The following is a 17,452-nucleotide window of genomic DNA, read 5'->3' as shown; positions in this document are numbered from 1 at the left end:
ATTAGGGATGCTGAGCATTTTTTCATACGTTTTTTAGCCATTCTTATATCTTCTTTTGAAAAATTTCTATTCATGTCGTTTGCCCACTTTTTGATAGGATTGTTTGATTTTTTCTTGCTGATTTTCCTGAGTTCTAAATAGATTCTTGTTATCGGTCTTTTATCTGATGTGTAGTATGCGAAAATTTTTTCCCATTCTGTAGGCTGTCTGTTTATTTTCGTGACTGTTTCTTTGGCTGTGCAGAAGCTTTTTAATTTAATCAGGTCCCATTCATTTATTTTTGTTGTTGCTGTGATTGCCTTAGGGGTTTTCTTCATAAATTCTTTGCCTAGGCCAATGTCTGTAAGAGTCTTTCCTACATTTTCTTCTAGAATTTTAATCGTTTCCCAGTTAAGGGTTAAATCTGTTATCCACCGTGATTTGATTTTTGTGAGAGGTGAAATCTGTGGGTCCTGTTTCAGTCTTCTACATGTGGCTGTCCACTTTTCCCAGCACCATTTATTGAATAGGGATTCTTGTCCCCAGAGTATGTTTTTGTCTATTTTGTCAAAGATTAGATGGCTATATGAGGATGGTTTTATATTTGGATTTTCTGTTCTGTTCCACTGGTCTGTGTCCCTGCCCTTGTGTCAATACCAGGCAGTTTTAAGAACCACAGCTTTGTAGTATAGTTTGAAGTCTGGCAAAACAAAACCTCCCATTTTGTTTTTATTGCTTAAAATTGCTTTTGCTATATGGGGTCTTCTCTGATTCCATACAAAGTGTATAATTATTTTTTCTAAATCTGTGAAAAATGATGTTGGTAATTTAATAGGAATTGCATTGAATCTATAGATTACTTTGGGTAGTATAGACATTTTAATAATGTTAATTCTTCCAATCCATGAGCATGGTATGGATTTCCACCTATTTATGTGTTCTGCAATTTCCTTCCTTAGTGTTTCATAGTTCTCTTTATAGAGGTCCTTTACCTCTTTAGTTAAATATATTCCTAGATATTTTATTTTCTTTGTTGCTATTTTGAAAGGTATTGAGTCCTTAATTTGGTTCTCCGATTGAATGTTATTGGCATATATGAATGCCTCTGATTTGTGTGTATTGATTTTGTAACCTGAGACTTTACTGAATTCATTAATTAATTCCAGGAGTCTCTTGGTTGAGTCCTTGGGGTTTTCCAGATACAACATCTTGTCATCAGCGAAGAGTGAGAGTTTGATCTCTTCTGTCCCTATTTGGACACCCTTGATTCTGCTCTGAATAGCTCTCGTAAGGTCTTCCAATACTATGTTGAAAAGTAATGGGGACAGTGGGCAGCCTTGTCTGGTTCCAGTTCTGAGTGGGAATGCTTTCAATTTTTCCCCATTCAGTATGATGTTGGCTGTGGGTTTGTCATGTATGGCTTGTATCATTTTTAGGTAGGTCTCATTTATGCCTATTTTGTTAAGTGTTCTTATCATAAAATGGTGTTGAATTTTGTCAAATGCTTTTTCTGCATCTATTGAGAGGATCATATGGTCTTTATTTTTGCTTCTATTTATGTGGTGAATTACATTTATAGATTTTCGTATGTTGAACCACCCCTGCATCTCTGGGATGAAGCCTACTTGGTCGTGATGAATTATTTTTTTAATAAGCACTTGGATACGATTTGCTAGGATTTTATTGAGAATTTTTCCATCTATGTTCATGAGAGAAATTGGTCTGTAGTTTTCTTTTTTTGTATGCAACACATATTTCTTAAGTGTTTATATGTTCTTTTGGATACTGACAATGTTAGACCAACCCTGTATGTGACACAATCACAGTATCATCAAGTTGGGTAGCTGGGCTCACTAGGTAAAGATAACACTCAGTACCTTAGAAAATAGTAAAACAAACATTTAAGAAAAGATGAGACACTTTTCTAGCTAGACTATATACAGGCTTTCTTTTTTGTTATTTTATTCTGTTTTGAAGTCTTGTTTATTCTATACAGGCTTTCATAGTATAGAAATAACTAATTCCAAAAGTCTTCCATGGGTATGGTCAATAAGAATTGCTTTTTCTCTAAACATAACTGCCTACAGTCAAAATCGTAAACCTGTTTCTCCATCACCTTCCCTTCGTCTGATTTATAAACATTTTATGAATGTTTGTGTAGGAGATCAGTCACTGTGGGCAAGGTGCCCAGACCCCATAAGTTCTTCAAGGATTCATGAAATTTGTTTGCAACATTAAAACTGGGCACCCCCCCAAAAAAAAATAAAAAAAATAAAAAAAAATGAGCACCCAACTAAAAAGAAAAAACCTACAAATCAAGATTATTAAATGTTTAATTAAATGTCTGCAGAATGTAGCATTAAGTCAATTTCATTAATTGATACATGTAGCATTCATAAAAATTCAATTGCATTTGAAAAAAACATGGATTAAATATTTTTGTTTAGGAATAATTTCCAGGTATATATAATGATTGCAGAGAAATCATAGCCAATCATAAATAAATGAATTATTTACAGACAAATAATTTCAAAGCAAAATTATAAAAATTCTTTTAAAAATTAGTGGTTTTGTCCAACAATAGTCTTAAAATGATCCTGCATGCATGTGCAAACCACTATCCTAGTTACCGTAAGTAGATTGTCTAAACTGATCATACCCACTTCAATTTAATTCAATTGAGGAAAATTTTGAACATCCACTAGAGTTGCTTAATTAGTTTTCAAAGTGTATACATTAAATTGATCATAATTTCATTTCAATTAAACAGCAATTTATTTATTATCTGCTCTATGCCTGGCACCGTGCTAGCTACTCTGTGTACAGAAATGAAATGGTTATATATTGTGTTCTCAGGGATCTCAAAGACTAACAGGAAATTCAGACAAGTAAGCAAAAATGTATATGAGAGAATAATAAGTGCTATCATAGAGGTAAGCATGGTGGTCTATGACATTATATAGGAAGGAAACTTATTGTAGATTTGAAGGAATAGACTAGAGTTCCTGGAGGAAGTCACCTCTGAAATTAAAACCAGTAAGTTAAATTGAGGTTAACCAAGGAAAAAGAGTGAAGAGGGGCTTGAAAGTTCCAAGAAGGAAGAAGAGCACGTGTCAAATCACAAAGGCAAGAGAGAAAATGATGCATGAAAATAATTCAATAATAGTAATAAGGTGTGCCTGTGTCATCTAAGTAAATACAAGGAATATTGACTATGTTGCCAAAGGGAAACAAAAATCTTTGACAACCTATTAAAATACTTTTGCATCAAAAATGCCTTTTATCCAGGCTGTTTTAAAAAAACTATCAAAAGTACATTAGGCAAATGGGTTTCTATATCAAAAAACTAGCATTTTCATCCATATACCAGAATGTATGCCTTCTCACTATATCAGCTGTTGTGTAAACATGGCCTTTAAAGGAAACAACTTGAATAAGGATTTCAAAAATCATTCAGTGAAACCATAGTAGAACTACATCATTGGAATGAAAGTGAATGGCCCATGAAGAGCCACTAATATAAGCCATTAGCCATATTGTGCCTTCAGGAGAATTATATGTCTTTCCAAAAGCAATCCAAGTATTTAAATGTTCTAGGGACTCACCATGTAAAGTGTAACTGACAAAGCAAATTGTCTAAGGCAACAGGGCCTAAAAACTTCATAAACATACTTAAGTGGTGAGATCTGATAACAGCCAAGTTATCTGTACTACAATTTCAGGTATGAAAATAGCAATATTAAACAAATAAGATTAATAAATAGCTGTTCTGAGACAATTCTTCATGGGTCTGTGGTATTTCTGCATATCTTATGAGCAGAGGCACTGACTGCCTTTGTCCAGGACTATCCTTTCAAAGACCTTTGTGAGAGTATAGCAAACAGCCTTGGAAATTTAGTGTCTCCCTACAAAGCAAAGGGTAGGTTCATTTACTCTCCAGTATCACAAAGATAATGTTTTCCTCCAGAGAAAATTGGAGCAGGTTTGCTTGCAGCCCATTATAAATGATTGCAGCTTCCTAAGATTGGCCGTTCCTTAGATGTGATGTAAACCCATTACATGGGCCACCCTATGTTACTCATGTGGTGCTTGAGGAGAGGGGAAGGTGAACTGACATGAGCATGCAGCTCATGCCTTTTGCTGTGCCATGACATAAAGTCCTTTGTCATTGACCCAGCAATCTCATCAATCTCATGTTTTCTATACATGTCAATGGAATTGTAGCAGGCTAACTTGTTAGCTTGCAAGTAGGATAAAATACTCAGACCTCTCACAATTCTTTTTTTGTTTCAACATATTATGGGGGTACAAATGTTTAGGTTATGTATATTGCCTTTGGCCCCCTCTTCACCCCTGAATCAGAGCTTCAAGCATGTCCATCCCCCAGACAGTGCGCATTGCACTCATTATGTATGTATATACCCATTCCCTCCTCCCCCCTCCCATTTGCCTAATGCCTGATGAATGCTATTCCTATATGTGCACTTAGGTGTTGATCAGTTAAAATCAATTTGATGGTGAGTACATGTGGTGCTTATTTTTCCATTTTTGGGATACTTCACTTAGTAAAATGGGTTCCAACTCTATCCAGGAAAATACAAGAGGTGCCATATCACCATTATTTCTTATAGCTGAGTAGTACTCCATTGTATACATATACCACATTTTATTAATCCACTCATGTATTGATGGGCACTTGGGTTGTTTCCACATCTTTGCAATTGTGAACTGTGCTGTTATAAACATTCCAGTGCAGATGTCTTTTTATAGAATGTCTTTTGTTCTTTGGGGTAGATGCCCAATAATGGGATTGCTGGATCAAATGGTAGGTCTACTTGTATCTCTTTAAGGTATCTCCATATTGCTTTCCACAGAGGTTGCACTAGTTTGCAGTCCCACCAGCAGTGTATGAGTGTTCCTATCTCTCTGCATTCATGCCAACATTTATTGTTTTGGAACTTTTTGATAAAGGCCATTCTCAATGGAGATAAGTGATATCTCATTGTGGTTTTGATTTGCATTTCCCTGATGAGTAGAGATATTGAGCATTTTTTCATATGTTTGTTGGCCATTCTATCTTCTTTTGAAAAGTTTGTGTTCATGTCCTTTGCCCACTTTTTATAGGGTTGTTTGATTTTTTTCTTCCTGATTTTCCTGAGTTCTAAATGGATTCTAGTTATCAGTCCTTTATCAGATGTGTAGCATGTGAAAATTTTCTCCCATTCTGTAGGTTGTCTGTTTGCTGTCGTGACAGTTTCTTTGGCTGTGCAGAAGCTTTTTAATTTAATTAGGTTCCATTTATTTATTTTTGTTGTTGCTGTGATTGCCTTAGGGGTCTTCTTCATAAATTCTTTGCCTAGGCCAATCTCTATAAGAGTTTTTCCCACATTTTCTTCTAGAATTCTAATAGTTTCACACCTTAGGTTTAAGTCTGTTTTCCACCGTGATTTGATTTTTGTGAGAGGTGAAAGGTGTGGATCCTGTTTCAGTCTTCTACATGTGGCTATCCAATTTTCCCAGCACCATTTATTGAATAAGGATTCTTTTCCCCAGAGTATGTTTTTGTCTGCTTTGTCAAAGATTAGATGGCTCTATAGGCTGGTTTTGTATCTGGATTCTCAGTTCTGTTCCATTGGTCTGTGTCCCTATTCTTGTGCCAGTACCATGCAGTTTTAGCTACTATAGCCTTGTAGTATAGTTTGAAGTCTGGTAAATTCATGCCTCCCATTTTGTTCTTTTTACCTAGGATTGCTTTTGCTACATGGGGTCTTCTCTAGTTCCATATGAAGCGTAAAATTATTTTTTCCATTTCTGTGAAAAATGATGTTGGTATTTTAATGGGGATTGCATTCAATCTGTAGATCACTTTGGGTAGTATAGAAATTTTAACAATGTTGATTCTGCTGACCCAGGAGCATGGTATGGCTTTCCACCTGTTTACGTCCTCTGCTATTTCCTTCCTCAGTGTTTCATAGTTCTCCCTGTGGAGGTCTTTTACTTCCTTAGTTAAATATATTTCTAGCTACTTTACTTTCTTTGTTGCCATTGTGAAGGGTATTGAGTCTCTGATTTAGTTCTCAGTTTGACTGTTGTTGGCGTATAGGAATGCCATTGATTTCTGTACATTGATTTTGTAACCTGAGATGTTGCTGAATTTGTTTATCAATCCAATATTCTCATAATTATTGATAATACCCTTTTTGTTTCTTTCCTTTTCTTTTCTTTTTTTCTTTCTTTCTTTCTTTTTTTTTTTTTTTTGTGACAGGGTCTCATTCTGTTACCCAAGGTAGAGTGCAGTTTCATGATCATAGCTCACTGCAGCCTCAAACTACTGGGCTCAAGTGATCCTCCTGCCTCAGCCTCCCAAGTAGCTAGAACTATAGGCATGTGCCACCATGCTTGGCTAATTTTTTTTCCTGTGAATACTTTTTGTAGAGACAGGGTCTCGCTATATTGCTCAGGCTGGTCGCAAACTTCTGGCCTCAAGTGATCCTTCCTCCTCAGCCTTCCAAAATGCTAACATTACAGGCATGAGCCACTGCACCTGGCCAACAATACTCTTTTCATTTTCCATATGTATTTAAGAACAAATCTGTATTAATGGGGTTCATATACATATTATTTTTATTTAAACCTTTTTCTCAGTTCGAATAAATCTTTGCCTGAGCTGATCTTCATGACATTGCAATTTGTGAATGATCCTTACCTAACAAGATTAGATATTTATTATAATTAGACAAATTTGTTTCTGCCTAGAGAAAACTCATAACAGCAATATTGTAAATTACTGGTTTACCAAGACCAAATTTTAATATGGGAAGGAATTTCTGCTTTCTCCTGCCCTAGACAGATTCTTAGGATCAAATATCAGAATGACCCATAAAATACAGCTTGAAATTTATTTTCTACTCTTACATGATGTTATAACATGACTTAAGTTCTGGAATTTTATGGGACTTTTTTATGGTAACTCATGGGCTTCTGCAAAAGCAAAAATTAACCCAGGGTCTTTCAAGTTTTTTTCCTCCAGATTTACACTCACTAGAGTCAGTTAACTTATTTTTAACTTTAATACCTTATGTCTATACTTTATTATCTGAAGTATTCTGTTGCATTCTGAAGCATATGTGCATATAAGAGTAGGTCTCAGCAATAGTTTCAGACTCCATTTACATCACAGAATGGCTACACACTGAATCTGTGCCACTGTGATCATCATTATATCAAACCTGATGAACAACCATAAAAGTGCAGGCAATATTCTATGGCAGAGTTAAATCATGGCAAACAAGTCAAAACATGTGTCTTTAAGCCTACTGGTCCTGCAGCATAATAAATACTCTCACAATTTTGATTCTGAACTTACTGCAAAGACTTGAATTTAAATCTGAATTTCAAAAATTACACAAAGTGCACTAAGCACCTATAAATGTTAAAAGCACCTATAGACAATTAGGTGTTCATTATTTCACATCCAAGAAGCGACTGTTGTGAAGAATCCCAATCACTTTTTGGTACCTTTCCCCAATCACTTTATGACAAAGCCTGAAATGTTTAACTTCTGACATTTTTCTCATTAGATATACTTACCTTTCTTTTCCATATAGCAAATAGCTTTTAAAAAAATTGGTTACCCTGCAAAAGTCTATACAGACTAAAACTGAAATAGTTTTTAAATGACTTTTCAATTGAGAACATAATGATGGTATTTGGGATTAAAAAAAATTGTCATCTAACCACGTTGATTTTTAAAAATATTCTGGGATCTTTTGTAAAAATAATTCGTAAGTGTTTTGAGCAAAATAACTTAAATTTAAAATTGGCCAAGGTGTAACAAACATTGAGGTGTGGTAAACTTTACAGAATTCTTTTTTAAACAAATGATCTAATGTTAATAATAGGATATAAAACATACAGCTGTTAGGTCAGTAAGCACATTCTAGGCTTTTGCAAATAAGTATGTTGTCATACTATGAATTAAAAATAAAAAATACAACTCAAATGGCTGAAGTCCAAGAGGTAATGCACCTTATTTGCAATGTAAAATCATCATGTAGTTTTAATTCATTCAACAATAATTCACTGCGCATCTGCTATATGCTAAAAATTATACAAGGCTTTGAAGATACAGAGATGAATAAAACACCTAAGACATACTCCTGTCCTCAAGAAGTTTGTAGAGGAGAATGATAGAAGTGTGATAAAACATGCTGTGATTGCACAGAGTAGGGACACCAACTCAGCCTGGGTTGATTAAATGAATAGTTTCCTTGGCTGAGTCTTTAAGAATGAGTTGTTACCCCCGTAATATGATGAAATAAAAAAAGTTAAAAAATTAAAAAGAAAACAATGAGTTGTAGTTGGCCATGTAAAAAAATAAGGTGGAAATGGAGAACATTTTATCAAGGTAGAGCATGAACAAAGACACAAAAGGGGAAACCATAATGGTAGATGTAGGTAACAATAAGAAATTTGGAATTGTCAAGACATAATGTGCAAATATACCTAAAGAAAAGAAGTTCACTTGAGCTAGGTCATCGAGTGTGTCATATGACCAATGTTTAAGTTTTTGAACTTTGCCTGCAGGTGAATGTAAGTAATTGGAGAATTTAAATCAAGGGAGTAATTATTTTTTAACTTTTATGTGTACATAATAGTTGTACACATTTATGGGGTACATGTGCTATTTTGGTACAAGCATATCACGTGTAATGATCACATCAGGGTAATTGGGATATTCATCGCCTCAAACATTTACCATTTCCTTGTGTTGAGAACATTTCAAATCCACTACTGTATTTGGAAATATACAATAAATTATTGTTAACCATAGTCATCCTACTGTGCTACGAAACATTATATCTTATTCCTACTATCTAACTGTATTTTTGTACCCATTAATCATTCCTTCTTTATCTTTCCCCTCCCCATTACCCTTACCAGCATCTGGTAACCATCATTCTATGCTCTACCTCCATGATATCAACATTTTTTAGCTCCCACATATGACTGAGAACATGATGCAAAGAAAGAGGAACACCCATACTCTGTTGATGGAAAGGTAAATTAGCACAGCCACTATGAAGAACAGTATGGAGGTTCCTCAAAAAATTAAAAATAGAACTGCCATATGATCCAGCAATCTCACTGCTGAGTATATATCCAAAAGAAAGGATATCAGTATATCAAAGAGATATCTACACTTCCCTGTTTATTTCAGCACTATTCGCAACAGCCAAGATATGGAATCAACCTAAGTGTTCATCAGTGGAGAATGGATAAGGAAAATGTGGTACATATACACAATGAAATATTATTCACCCATAAAAAGATGGAAATTCTGGCATTTGCAACAACACGAATGGAATTGGAGAACATTGTTAAGTGAAATAAGCCAGAAACTAAAAGATAAATATTGCATGTTCTCACTTATATGTGGGAGCTAAAAAAAAAATTGATCTCAAGGGAGTAATCTTGCCAAATTTTTGTTTTTAAAATATCTGACCACAGTGTGGAGAACTGCTTGGGGTGTGGCAAGCCTGGAAGCAGGGAGAAAAGAAATGTTTTGCAGTAATAGAGATGGTGAATGATGTTAGACTGGATTGTGACAATTACAATGACATGGCGAGAAATAAATGGATTTGAGAAATATTTAGAAGGTGGACTATACACAGAACTTGATTTGTGTTTGAGTGTGGGGTAGCAGGAGAAATAAGTGTTAAAGATGATTTCCACCTTGCCTAACCACAGGAAACATATTGGGAATTTATTTTATTTATTTATTTTTTGTGTGTGTGCTACCCAAGAAGGCAGACCCTTTAATTATTTACCTTGTGAGACTCTACACCTCAGGAAATCCTAAAATGGCAACATAATAGTGCAAATATTTATTCAACAATATCGTTCTTTTTTTTATTTCAGCTTATTATGGGGGTACAAAAGTTCAGGTTATATATATTGCCCATCCCCCCCATCCCCCTGAGTCTGAGTTTCAAGTGTGTCCATTCCCCAGACAGTGCACATCGCACTCATAATGATATGGTGTTATATCTCGGGAATTTATTTAAAAATACAGACTCCCTAGGCCCTCCCCCAGCCCAACTGAATCATAATTTCCATGGGAACTTCCTCAAGTGATTCCTCTCACTAAACTAGTTTGGGAAATAAGTGAATTTCTGACATACATATATATTTCATACATATATATAGTATGTGTATTTAGATGTATTTATAATATGTTAATGTGTGGTAGTTGCTACCAGTTTACCTAGGAAACTCCTAAATACATGACCTCTGTTATCCTGAATACTACCGGTCACATTGGGTGCCCTGTCGTGTTCATGATTTTAAAGAAAATACTTCTAAAATTCTGAGTATATGTTGTTGTGTGTTGTTGAGATATAACATTTTTAAGTTGAGGAAATATCTTTCTATCTTGGTTTCCTGAGTTTCTTTTTTAATCACTCATAATTGGTACTAAACTTCATGAAATCCTTTTGTTCTGCATCTATTTAATCATAAGAATTTTCTTCTTTATTTTTATTAATGTGTTGATTCACATTGATATATTCTGATATTAAACTGTCTTTGCATTAGTAAGGTAAAATCTTTGACCATGATGTATTATTTTATCATATACCACTGGATTCGAATGGCTAAAATTTTAATTATTATTTTCAAATATAAGTATATCTTCATGAGTAAATTATGTCTACAATTATTTTTCTTGTTACTCTCTTTAGCCACCCTTGAAAAATAAATTGGTCAGCTTTTATTCATTTCATTTGCTATGACACAATGGTCTTTCATAATTATTTAATGGTGATTTAGGCATTTAGTCATATATATACATATTTATAAATATGTATTTATAAAACATAGGCTTTTAAATTAATTGGCATATAATTATTTATAGCATTTAATTATTTTTGTGTCTGTAGTAACGTCCCCTCTTGATTATGCACTTTATTTGCATCTTCACTCTATGTCTTAGTCTAGCCAGATGTCAGTCTATTTTTTTATCTTTTCAGAGATTAAGTTTTTGGTTTTCATAATTTTTTTCGTACTATTTCTCCTCTTTTATTTAGAAAATATTCTTGAAATCCCATTACATATTCTAATGGCGTATAATTTTATTAGCTTAAAATATGATCTGGGGGCATTTTCCTGATTTCTTTCTTCTTTTTTATTTTTATTTTTTTTTAATTTTTTTATTGATACATAATAATTGTACATATTCATGGTTACAAATATTTTTGTAACCTATTTCATTGCTGTCTACCTTTATACTTATAAATCTTCTCTTTTTGTTTCTTATGGTTTATGATTTTTTGTCATTTTAAGTTGAACTTGTCGCTCATTTTTTTCATTCCTCATTTGTCTCTGAAAAGTTTTTTTCGAAGTATAAATTTCCTCCAAGTACTGCATTAACAATATCTTTCAAATTTTGACATTGCCTGGGGAGTTCTTTGACCACTATACTGCTGTCAATTTTACTCACTACTTAAATGGCACTGATTTCTATCTCAGATAATGCCATTATTACAGTTCACACATACCTATTTTAATTCCTTTTTACTTTCTTTTATCAACTCTTACTTCAAGAAAATATTTCTCTTCCACATTCTTTTTCTTCTACTCTATCTCCAGACCTTAATTTTCTTCCTTTTCTTTCTTTTCCATACTCTTCTCCCCTGTTGTTCCTCCTTTCTCCTAATCTCCACTTTCCCCTTGTGAAGCATGAAAATGAATGACAGAATTATAAATAGTAGGCGGAAAGATTTTTTATGTGGATGAGATCATCCAAAAAGAGTGTATAAAATGAGAAAAAGAATATCAGTGGGCAAAGAATGACACTTTGAGGAACATTGATACATTTTTTTTTTAACCAAGACCTCCAGGTGATCCGTAAGCACACTGAACTTGGGGAATGTGAGGCTAAATGACATAGTCGCTGGCAATGCCTGAAGACAAATGAGGCCCAGCATAGAAGCATCATTTCCCAAGTAGTAAGAGCACTGGCCCTAGAAGAAAAGAAATATAGATTTGTGTCTCAACTTGCCAGTTCTAGACCTGTGGTTTTGAGAAAGCTACTTAACCCTTTCTTGAGCTTCAGTTTCCTCATCCTTAAAATGTGTGAAGCACTTGGCATGACGTTTGGCATCAGGAAGTGCTTAGTAACTATTAGTGCAACAGAGCTTAATGGTTAAAAGCACAGAGTTTGCAGCCAGGCTGCCTGGGTTTATAATCCTGATTCACTTTCTTGCTGTGTGACCTTCAGCAAATCACTTAACCTCTCTGTGCCCAGCTTCCTCTTCTACAAAATGGAAATAACAATAAGGTTGTGATGACAATTTCATGGGTTAATATTTGTAAAGCATTTAGACACTGGAACATTGATACTTTGAAGGTAGAATGGCTAAAGAGATAGTAGGAAAATTAGGAAGAGTGTTTTCATAGAAAGGAAGGGATTCAGCTATTGCAAGATAGAGGAATTTAACAACAGAATCCAATACCGTAATGAGATCAAGCAAACTGATAATGGTGGTAATAAAACATAAACATTTATTAGATGTTTGCTCTGTACCATCTAGTGTCATAAGAGCTTTACTTGTATTATCTCATTTAGTTCTCACCATAAATTTGACAAGATTGGCACTATTATTATCCCCATATCATGACTAAAAAATGTTCTTTGGATTTGGAAAAAAAGTATTACTTTCCTTGGCCATGATGAAATGGTGAGGATGGAAGCCAGAATTCTACATGAAGATGGTAAAAAAAAAAAATTAATAGCAAAGTAGAAGATGGAGAGAATTGAATGCATATGGTTATTTCAGTTAGCTGTCTAGATAGGGAAGGCCACAATAAAGCTCCTGGCAGAGAATATAGAGTTGTAAGTATATTATATTTCTTTGGTCTAGTTCATTTTATTTTATTTTAGGATGGAAGATAATTTAGCATGTTTATAAACCAAGGAGGAAAGGCCAGTAAGAAATGAAAGCTTAAGTTACAGGAGGAAATACAGTTTAATCTATAAATCAGAATCCTGAAAAGATAGGATAGAATGAGACCCCACAGTGAAGGGGATATCTTTGCACAGCAAGAAATATGCATTTCCCTTTATAACAGGAGATAAGAATGGACTAGGACTCATACAAGTGTATCCTTGCAGGAAAAGAAGTTGAATGTGCTCCCACTTGATGGTCTAGCTAGGTAAAGTAGGAGTGAGGTTATATGCTGAGCAAAAGCAAGTGTGTGGTATAATGCAGCCATTGGAAGAATGCTGTTCACTAGGGATTTCAAAGAACTATTAAACCCTTACCAAAAGAGACTATATCTCAGTATAAAGACCACAATTATTTTTACAGAGTATATTTGCCAATATATGTTAAAATAATCTTACCTGTTTCTTTTAAAAAATATAGTCTTTTATTCCATTTAAAATAAAGCTGACTCAGCTCACAGAGTTGCAAAGAGAACTATTACAATGTTAAGCAATTATAATGCCCATGATGTTTCCAGGTTTGCTACCATCTAAATTGATGTGTGACCTTGCACAGATCATTTAACCTGTCTGCTGCAGATGTCATTGGTAATTTGGGAGCAATATCACAAATGTTACAAAAATGTGAGGCTTCATAAAGCACTCTGAGACTCCAGTGAAGGGATTATATATGCATAAAGTGCACTATGATTATAAGAACTAATAAATTGTTTCTTGGCACTTTGCACACTAATTAGAAATGCAACCTGTTTCAGAGTATTAGAAGAGTTGAAAATAAGCTAAGGATTCTGTTTCTCATCCCTCTGTGGCTTATATATAGGGTGATCATATAATGCAATTTTTTTGTCCGAATTGTGACACTATTGGTAGTGAAAGAGGGCACTAACCAGATGGGATGTTCAGTCAACAGGCATCAATTAGGACTGACCTAGGAAAAATATTAATAAGATGTGGAGTAAGCCTACTTATAAATTTATTCCTTCATTGTTCAGATGTATCCAGCATCTTCTATAAAGCTAAAGACCCTCCCTGGGAAATTCAAAGAGTAATGGTTGCCATGTGTAGCAGAGCTTATGACAGTATTCAAGCAAGTGTAAGGTAACTATGGGCATTTTAACAGAAGAATAAATAGTGGAGGACTTTTACTACACTCCTCTTCCTCAACCGAAACTGGGAAATGGAATTCTTATAACTATATATTTTTTTTTGAGACAGAGTCTCAGTTGCCCGGGCTAGAGTGCAATGGTGTCAGCTTAGCTCACAGCAACCTCAAACTCCTGGGCTCAAGTGATCCTTCTGCCTCAGCCTCCCAAGTAGCTGGGACTACAGGCACACGCCACCATGCCCAGCTAATTTTTTTTAATATATATATTTTTAGTTGTCCAGCTAATTTCTTTCTATTTTTAGTAGAGACAGGGTCTCGCTCTTGCTCAGGCTGGTCTCGAACTCCTGAGCTCAAATGATCCGCCCGCCGCGGCCTCCCAGAGTGCTAGGATTATAGGCGTGAACCACCACTCTCAGCCTATACACTCTTTAATCATATACTCACCTCACTCTCCTCAGAAAAATTGCTTGAAATAAAAAGATACATTCACCACATTAACCTACCACATTTGCTGTGCCTTCTGTATGCAAAACTGTGGTGTATTTGAGGTCTGGTTTATGCAAGTCATTTCACATTTCTGAGCCTCATTTACCCCATGTGAGAATCCAAATGTTTTCTAAGATTTCTTACAGCTATAATAATGCTGGATTTTTTGTCCTCTTTGTGTGCAAGAATAAGGAAAAAAATCTATAGTAGCTTGCAAATTCCTATAGGTCAAAGGTATTGTTTTTCTCACTGCTTTTCCACTTCCCCCAACACACACACACACACACACACACACACACACACCATTCATCATATTGAGAAGCAGTGGCAAGCAGAAAAAACAAGGCAGCAGGAAGCGATGTGGGGGAGGTGAAGGTACTATTACATATGAAAGCAGAGGAAGAGAAGAGAGGAAAGTCAGAGGTGAGGAGAGGGAGGCAGAGCCAAGTGCAGTCCAGTGAGCAGCCTGTATTGTTATTACATTCATGATTGCTAGTCATGGCCATGGGCTGTGAGGGAAAGGCAAGAAAAAAGCAATGCTTTTTAAAAGACATTTTAATTTTACATTTTCAACCTATAAAATGTTTAATAATATGCAATCAGTCAATAATTTGCAAGATCATTAAACTCCTACAAGAGAAGGAGAGAAGTCATTAATTCTCACATAAGTTCTTACTAGCAAGTCTTGAAAGAAAATGTAATAGAAGGTGGTTACTAGTTGCAAAAGTCCCTGAACTCAAGTTGAGAAGACAATTCTCACCAAAATTCTCCCAGGATTACAAATGGGCTGGGGCAATTTGAGTCATAGATTTGCTCAGATTAGAATTATCTTATTTCTATTCCAACAGTAAACTTTCAGGTGATGCTAAATCACAAGATACAGAAAACAATATAGAATGATTCAATCAAAGAAGTGAGCTTGTTTCATTATCTGAATCTAGGCTTAGCCTTCACTATTGTTGTTATTAGAACTGATAAATGCAGACTAATGAGCTTGGACTTAAGACTCAAAGGTAGAGAACTGTGTTTGTGTTGAAGCATGCTAATTAAGAAGCAGCAATATGGACACAGGGCAGAGTAGGAAGGGAAAAAATATAAAATCTTAAGTCTGTACTTTATAATTAGCAGAATGATACAGCAAAAATTACTTTGAACTAAGTATCAAGATACTTATACCTTATTTAGTCAACAAGCATTTATTGAGCACCTAATATGTGCCAGACACTGTGCCTTATGCTAAGGAAGTGACAAGTATTAGAGTTTGAATAGAGCATAGACTGTATGCAATGGGATGGAGAAGGGATCAAAAGCTGGAAAAGTAAGTAGGAGTAGATTGTTCAGGGCTTTGTAAGCCATTTAAGGAGTTAAGGGTTTATCCTGAGAGAAGCAGATATTACTGAATGATTTTAAGCATAAGAGTGACAATTATGTATATTTAAAAAGATCTGTCTGGTAGAGTATAGAGGATGTATGGGAGAGTGTCTAATGTTATATGCTATAAGACCAATTCATAGGCAACTGCAATGGTACAGGCAAGAGATGATTAATAGCCTGGACTAGTCCTCAGAGATCTTGCTGACAAATTGAAAGAGGGATAGGGAGGAGGTAGGGGAGTCAATAATTGCCAGGTTTCTGGTTTGGCTATTTGGGTTAATGGTGGTTCCAAATACTGAAATAAGGTACATAGAAAGAAGAACAGCTTCTTGGGGGTGGGCCAGAGGGGGAAATGATTAGTTGAGTATTGGACATGTTGATCTTCAGGTATGTGTGGGATGCTGAAATAGAGATGTGAAGTAGACAATTGGACAACAAGAGAAAGCTCAGAACTTAAAAGATAGATTTGGAAGTCATTAGCAAAGGGAGAGTAATTTAGGTAAGATTACCAAAGAAGGTTATGTTAACCGAGAAGAGAAAAGAGCCTAGGACAAGACCTTAAGAAATACCAGCATTTAAGGGATAAGCAGAGGAAATTAAACCAGCAAAGGAAACTGAGAAGGAGCTAGAAAGAGAACTAAGCAAATATGCTGTTATAGAAATTTAGAAAAGGGAATACTTCAAAGAAGTTAATCTAACACTTATATCCTTGGACAGGTCAATTTCCCTTTCTTAACCTCACCATCATATGTACAATAAACAGGTTGGTCTAGATAATCTTTAAAAGTCCTCCCAGCTCTGATATTCTATTCCATAGGAGATTGAAAATGTCTGACCATAGCAACTGATCAAGGATGGACACATAACCTAGATTAGAGCAACTGATTCCTCTCTCCTGAGTATTTAAAATTGGTATTCAGAGATATTCATCTCTTTTTTTTTGAGACAGAGCCTTGCTCTGTTGCCCAGGCTAGAGTGCTGTGGCATCAGCCTAGCTCAATAGCAACCTCAAACTCCTGAGCTCAAGCGATCCTCCTGCCTCAGCCTCCTGAGTAGCTGGGACTACAGGCACACCCCACCACATCTGGCTAATTTTTTCTATTTTTAGTAGAGACAGGGTCTCACTCTTGCTCAGGCTGGTCTCGAACTCCTGAGTTCAAGTGATCCTCCTGCCTCAGCCTCCCAGAGTGCTAGTATTATAGGTATGAGCCACTGTATCCAGCTGAGATATTCATCTTGACTGATTGAACTGAAAATATGCTATCCTGGAAGCAGTAGGTTAGCTATCTTATGCAAGAGGATGGAAAAAAGGCAAGTCTGCAAAGAGAACGTGAAACAGGCACATAGAATAAAAAAGAGCTCACAAGTGATGCCAGTGTGGTTCGAGAGACTGGCCTGAAAGCGAGTACATACACGGAAGACTATCTTGATTCCTAATAGCATGCTCATTCTTGGTTTCCATCTCCATAAGGCTGGGATGCATTCTTGACCTTGGCTTCTTG

This window comes from Lemur catta, chromosome X, assembly GCF_020740605.2.
Source record: "Lemur catta isolate mLemCat1 chromosome X, mLemCat1.pri, whole genome shotgun sequence".
Classification (NCBI taxonomy): domain Eukaryota; kingdom Metazoa; phylum Chordata; class Mammalia; order Primates; family Lemuridae; genus Lemur; species Lemur catta.
Note: the sequence above shows the minus strand (reverse complement) of the source record.